Source organism: Sminthopsis crassicaudata, chromosome 1 (genome assembly GCF_048593235.1).
Source record: "Sminthopsis crassicaudata isolate SCR6 chromosome 1, ASM4859323v1, whole genome shotgun sequence".
Taxonomy (NCBI): Eukaryota; Metazoa; Chordata; class Mammalia; order Dasyuromorphia; family Dasyuridae; genus Sminthopsis; species Sminthopsis crassicaudata.
Window position 1 is genome coordinate 376,100,344 of NC_133617.1, and position 7,834 is coordinate 376,108,177.

Here is a 7,834-nt window from a genome sequence, read left to right on the forward strand (position 1 = left end):
GAGAAAACTGAGGCAGGCACAAGTTAACTCTGTATATCAGGTTTAATGTAAAGATCAAATAAGATAATATTTGCAAAGTGCCTTAAAAACCTCAAAACATAGCTGTCATCATCATCATCATCATCATCATCATCATCATCATTAATTAATGGCAATTAGAGGCAGAGGAATGCACATTATTGCAACCAGGAAAATGAGGACAAGACTAGGTTAAATTAGAAAAGTTGATTTTCCTTCACAAAATATTTTTTGCCTTACCCTGTTGTAATTTTCTTCCTTTCTAACCCACAGAGCTTTTGGATTTGCAAATCTAATACATGTCACATAATTGTGTTTATGAATGTTATTTCTGTTGTGTCTCTCTCTTTTTAAGTTCCTGTGGCAATGAGGTGGGAGGACATTCTGGGATAAGTGAGCTAAAATTCTGACATGGAAATTCAATCAATCACATATTATCTTCTTTGGTCTTTATATCAACCATGAGAAGTAGGTGCTATTATTACCCTATATTAAAGATGAAGATACTGAGGCAGGAATAGATAAATTGTCTTTCCCTAGGCTCATATAAGTGGTATCTGAAATCTTCTAGAAATGCTTAGTATTTGGTTTGACTATAATTTCTAGTATGTGAAAAAGTAGTGCACACTATTTCCTATTTTGGTAGCTTGAACGGTGACTGTTATGGAGAAAAGATATGGGCCAGTTGTAGAATTTCATGGGCATTGGCCAATTATATCTCTAGCAAGAGTCAGGGAGGAAACTGTAGTGGTAGGGATAGCTTCCAGTGTCAATGGAAATCATTAAGAATGCTATGTCTTGCAGATGTTGCAAATTCCTCCATTGATAAATAAATAAACCTTGCTCTAGGAAAGGAAGCACTATCTAGAAGTCCTCTAGGTTCAACATACCTCAATGAGGATGGATAAAGATAAATTTATTTTAATGTGGAGTACAGATGGAAGAATCATTTTTTTTCCCTCAAGAAAGCCATCTTCCCTGCCTTTGTTGAATAAAGCAACAAGAGTAGTCATACTCTGTATTCAGTTCCATACCCAATTACTTTTTTACCTTGTGTGATATGCTGTGGTGGTGTAGTAATGAGAGGCATGAGGACCACAACAAGAAAAATCCCTGAACACATTATTACAGTGCCCCTTTGTTTTTGAGGTCAAAATGATCTGCATAATGCAAGAATCACTTGAATTCAAGTAAAAGAAATGCTGCTATGGGAAACCAGCACAAAAAGTGAAATGGTTGAGTTGTCTGAGTGTAAGGAAGCTGTTTCAGAGGAAGCTTTCAACTGCTTATTTGATGAGCACCTTACTTATTTATCCTGAGGTGGTAATGGCAGAGATTCTTTTATGGGTTTTTGTGCTTACCGAGTTAAGGGACTAGTTGCCAAGTGTAGGATTATAGGGAAGGTAGAGATATCGGGCTTATAGCTTGTGAGCCTATTATATTTCTTCATTCCTTTTGGGAATTGGAACACACACACACACACACACACACACACACACACACACACACACACACTCTTCTCTCCATCCCAGTTTTGGCAACAACTCATGGCAAAGGATAATTAGTATAATTGGTATGGAAAGAAATGTCAGCAGCTATAAGCAAGGACAATTTTTGTGGGTTTGAAGCAGATAGATGTTGCAATGGATAGAGAACTGGACTTAAGACAGGAAAAATGAGTTCAAATCCTGCTTCTTACTAGCTCAATAACCCCAACTGCCTCAGCAAAAAGGAAAAAAAAAATATATATATATAATCATGTAATATAGTGTATATATATACATATATATATATAAATAATATAAAATAATATAATCTTATAATCTCTCTGCAACTCAGTTTTCTCATCTGTCAAATGAGGGGACCTCTTATGTCCCTTCTTCCTGTAAATCTATGATCCTATGTTATTTGGGAGCACTCTTTGTTCTTCTAATGAAATGTATAGTATGAATCCCTTATATATGGGAAGTACCCTCTATTTTCCTGTCTCTGTCTCTCACATACTTTCTTTTCTTTTTCTCTCCACTTCTCCAATATCTTCTGAAACTTTTTTTTTTTTTTTGTCTCTCCCATGCTTGCTCTGGGTGCCCTGCTGTGATGCTTTATTGATGCCTCCTCAGTGCCTCATGTTCTCCATCTACCCATATCAATATGGTATTGATGTCTGTTTCCCAAGTAACACCTGATGTGCAAAGATATAAGTCCTAAATTTGAAATCAGAGAACTTGCATTTAAGATCTTAGGTCTCTTATTATTTAATAATCTTGGACAATTCATTTAACTTTCTGGTTTCATCTGCAAAATGGCAACTTTAGACTACAATTTTTCTATGGTTCTTTACAATTCTGAACCCATGATCATGTACATCATTGTTCTTTTGAGAAGAATCTAAGATTGAACTTGGATAAGTCAATCTCTGAATTTTACTTTTGTTTTCTTGAAAAAAAAAGTAGTTGTAATAGATTAATTTAAGAATATTTTATAATTTTGAATTGATCCTATTATGTTTTCCCTCAGAATTGTATTCTGAGAATACAGAATTTTGTATTCTCTTTTAAGGGGCAGTGAGTGCTAATCAGATAAATTTTACTGTGACTTTTGAAATAACATCTTTTTAACCAAGACACAATAATTTTTATTAAAACTTTTTATTTTCAAAACATATGCATGGATATTTTTTCAACATTGACCCTTGCATAATCTTGTGCTCCAAATTTTCCCCTCCTTCCCCCACCCCTCTCCCCTAGATGGCAAGTAATCCAATATATATATATTATACTTGTTAAAATATATATTAAATCCAATATATGTAAATGTATGTATACAATTATCTTGCTACACAAGAAAAATCAGATCAAAAAAGAAAAAAAATACTTAAGAAAACAAAGTGCAAGTGAACCACAACAAAAAGTGAAAATGCTATGTTGTGATCCACACTCAGTTCCCACAGTCCTCTCTCTAGGTGTAGATAGCTCTCTTCATCATAATATCATTGGAACTGGCTTCTATAAAGACACAATATTTTTACCATAAGAAAATTCTTAAGGAAAAGATCTAATTTGGGGATTTCTAAGAAATCTTGAAATCCTTAAATCATGGCATTACCATTGTCACTGTTACCATCACCATCAAACATCATAAGTATCATTGAGGTGTATTGGCTAATGTGACCTATGATCTATGTTTGGAATGCAAAAAAAAAAAAAAAAAAAAGCCCTGATCCTTGACCTTGTGAGACTTGCAGTCTGGTTGAAGAGAAAGAAAGAAAATGTACATAACCAAACCTAATCAAACAAAAACAACATGGGAAAGAAGATAATACATTCTATTTCAATTTCAAATCTTGCCTCTACCATGAAGTACTTGAGTGACCTTGGACAAATCAATTCATCTCCCTGAAACACAAGTTCCACACCTACAAAATGAGTGAGTTGAATCAGCTGGTCTCTAAGATCCTAGGTCTTTTATTATTTAACTCATAATCTCAGACAATTCATTTGACTTTGACGCTCATGATTTGTAGAGTAGAGTTGTGGGAAGTAGAAAGTGAAACAAGTACTAGACTTTAAAGATAAGATTAGATTTACATCAACTTTGGAATAAGAAGGCATTTTACACAGAAGGAATAAGGTGAACAAGGGCTCCAGGAAGGAATGGACAACATAATATAATTGGAACAAAAAAAATTAGCTAGTTTGATTGGGATAGGAGATTTGCATAGGAGTAATTGCTTACTCCACCTATGCATTATCTACCACTTCAGGTTTCTATATGTTCCAATGAATTTTTAGGAAGCTTTGGATTTTGAATCATTTTTGTAAAGTACTTTATGTTTAGAAAGAAAACATTGAATATATCAAAACATTGATCAATGTACTGATGAATTATTACTTCAAGAGTGTGATAATAAGGGTTGTCTTTCTTCTCAGTAGACATACTGGTGCAGTAGACATAAGGTGCAAAAAAGAGTAGTTTGTTGACAGGAATAGTGAATTCATTGACTTACATAGCTTAACTCTAGTATTATGAGAGACTTTATTTTATGTAAAAAAAAAGTCATTTGGAAATGAAGGCATTATAAAATTACATAAGAAAGGGGGAAGTTCTCTAAAGGGGAAAGACAGCTTGAAGCAAATAGTGCTCATAAGTAAAATACTGGGGAGAAAAGAAAGGGGAAAAGGAAAGAGAAAAGTATAATTTGGTGTTAATAAGATGGTAGGAAATACAGAATTAGTAGTTTTAACTGTAAATGTGAATAGGGTGAACTCTCCCATAAAACATAAGCAGATAGCAGACTGGATTAAAAATCAGAATCCTATAATATTTTGTTTACAAGAAATACATTTAAAGCAAAGCAATTCATACAGAGTAAAGGTAAAAGGCTGGAGCAGAATCTATTATGCTTCAGGTGAAGTAAAAAAACCAGGGGTAGCCATACTGATCTCAGATCAAGCAAAGCAAAAATTGATCTAATTAAAAGAGATAAGGAAGGAAACTATATCTTGCTAAAGGGTACCATCGATAATGAAGCAATATCAATATTAAACATATATGCACCAAGTGGTGTAGCATCTAAATTCCTACAGGAGAAGTTAAGAGAATTGCAAGCAGAAATAGACAGCAAAACTATAATAATGGGAGTTCTCAACCTTACTCTCTCAGAACTAGATAAATCAAACCACAAAATAAATAAGAAAGAAGCTAAAGAGGTAAATAGAATACTAGAAAAGCTAGATATGATAGATCTTTGGAGAAAATTGAATGGAGACAGAAAGAAGTACACTTTTGTCTCAGCGGATCATGGAGCCTATACAAAAGATGACCATATATTAGGACATAAAGACCTAAAAATCATATGCAGAAAGGCATTTGAAATAGTAGTGCATTTTCCTCAAATCACAATACAATAAAAATTACATTCAATAAAGGGCCAGAGGAAAATAGACCAAAAATAATTTGGAAACTAAATATTCACATCCTAAACAATGAATGGGTGAAACAGCAAATCATAGACACAATCAATAATTTCATCCAAGAAAATGACAATTGTAGAGAGCCACAACTCTGGAGAAGTATACTTGAAAGAAGAATACTTGAAACAAGGTGTTAACTCAGAGGAATTGATGAGAAAATGGTCCTCTAGTATGCATATACTTAGTACTTAACACTGTGATGTAATAGTTCTCTCGTTCACACATACATAATGTGCTGTAATGATGTAATTGTAATGGAGTATATAAAGGCCAACAAGGACAAGGTGGCTCTCCTGCCTCCTGCATTCCTCCACTAAGAAGAACAAGGCCCATCTAAAGGTTCCCCCAGAAAGCTAGCCCAATCTAGATGAAAGAGACAGATTGTGGAGATAATAAAGACTTTGGACTTTATTCCTGACTATTCAGGTGGTGATTATTCTGTTGAAACCAAGACCCATTCAGAGGACCTCCAAAAAGCTAACCTAGAACATTACAGACAATAATGAGACAATACACCAAAATTTGTGGGATGCAGCCAAAGTGGTAATAAGGGGAAAGTTTATATCTCTAAAGGCTTACTTACATAAAATAGAGAAAGAGAAGATCAATAAATTGGTCTTGCAACTAAAAAAGCTAGAAAAAGAACAAATTAAAAATCCCCAATCAAATACCAAATTTAAAATTCTAAAAATAAAAGGAGAAATCAATAAAATTGAAACTAAAAAAAAAACCACTATTGAATAAATAAATAAAAACTGAATTCATATTATGAAAAAACTAACAAAATAGATAAAGCTTTAGTTAATTTGATTAGAAAAAGGAAAGAGGAAAATCAAATTGTAGTCTCAAAAATGAAAAGGGAGAAATATCCACCAATGAAGAGGAAGCTATTATCAGGAGTTATTTTGCCCAGCTTTATGCCAATAAATTTGACGACCTAAGTGAAATGGATTGCCCAGATTAACAGAAGAAGAAATAAATTACATAAAAAGTCACATTTTAGACAATGAAATAGAAAAAGAAATAAAACAAGCTATTAATCAATTCCTTAAGAAAAAGTCCCCAGGACCAAATGGATTTACATGTGAATTCTACCAAACATTTAAAAAAAATAACTCCAATATTATATAAACTATTTGAAAAAATGAAGGACTCCTACCAAATTCCTTTTATGGTACAGACATGGTATTGATACCTAAACTAGGTAGAACAAAAAAAAAATTTAAAAAAAAGAAAATTATAGGCCAATCTCCCTATTGAATATTGATGCAAAAATCTTTTTTTTCTGCATTTTTAAAAATTTTTTATTAATTTTTATAATTATAACATTTTCTTTGACAGTACATATTCATAGGTAATTTTTTTTTACAACATTATCGATTGTACTCCCTTCTGTTCCAAATGTTTCCCCTCCTTCCCTCCATCCCCTCCCCTAGATGGCAGGCATTCCCATACATATTAAATATCTTATAGTATATCCTAGGTACAATATATATGTGCAGAAACGAATTTTGTTGTTGTTGTTGCAAAGGAAGAATTGTATTCGGAAGTTAAAAATAATCTGGGAAGAAAAACAAAACAAAACAAAACAAAACAGTGCTCACAGTTTATACTCATTTCCCAGTGTTCCTTTTCTGGATATAGCTGATTCTGTCCATCATTGATCAATTGGAATTGGATTAGCTCTTCTCTATGTTGAAGATATACATTTCCATCAGAATACATCCTCATACAGTATCATTGCTGAAGTGTATAATGATCTAGTTCTGCTCATTTCACTCAGCATCAGTTGATGTAAGTCTCTCCAAACCTCTCTGTATTCCTCCTGTTGGTCATTTCTTACAGAACAATAATATTCCATAACATTCATATACCATAATTTATCTAACCATTCTCCAATTGATGGACATCCATTCATTTTCCAGTTTCTGGCCACTATGAAAAGGGCTGCCACAAACATTTTGGCACATACAGGTCCCTTTCCCTTCTTTAGTAGTTCCTTGGGATATAAGCCCAGGAGTAGCACTGCAGGGTCAAAGGGTATGCACATTTTGATAACTTTTTGGGCATAATTCCAGATTGCTCTCCAGAATGGTTGGATTCTTTCACAGCTCTACCAACAATGCATCAGTGTCCCAGTTTTCCCACAACCCCTCCAACATTCATCATTATTTGTTCCTGTCATCTTAGCCAATCTGACAGGTGTGTAATGATATCTCAGAGTTGTCTTAATTTGGATTTCTCTGATCAATAGTGATTTGGAACACTCTTTCATATGAGTGGAAATAGTTTCAATTTCATCATCTGAAAATTATCTGTTCATATCCTTTGACCATTTATCAATTGGACAATGGCTTGATTTCTTATAAATTAAAGTCAATTCTCTCTGTATTTTGGAGATGAGGCCTTTATCAGAACCTTTAACTGTAAAAATGTTTTCCCAATTTGTTACTTCCCTTCTAATCTTGTTTGCATTAGTTTTGTTTGTGCAGAAACTTTTTAATTTGGTGTAATCAAAATGTTCTATTTTGTGATCAATAATGGTCTCTAGTTCTCCCTTGGACACAAACTCCTTCCTCCTCCACAAGTTTGAGAGGTAAACCATCCCATGTTCCTCCAATTTATTTATGATTTCGTTCTTTATGCCTAAATCTTGGACCCATTTTGATCTTATCTTAGTATGTGGTATTAAATGTGGGTCCATGCCTAGTTCCTGCCATACTAATTTTCAGTATTCCCAGCAGTTTTTGTCAAAATCTGGGATCTTTGGGTTTGTCAAACACTAGATTGCTATTTTTATTCACTATCTTGCCCTGTGAACCTAACCTATGCCACTGATCAAC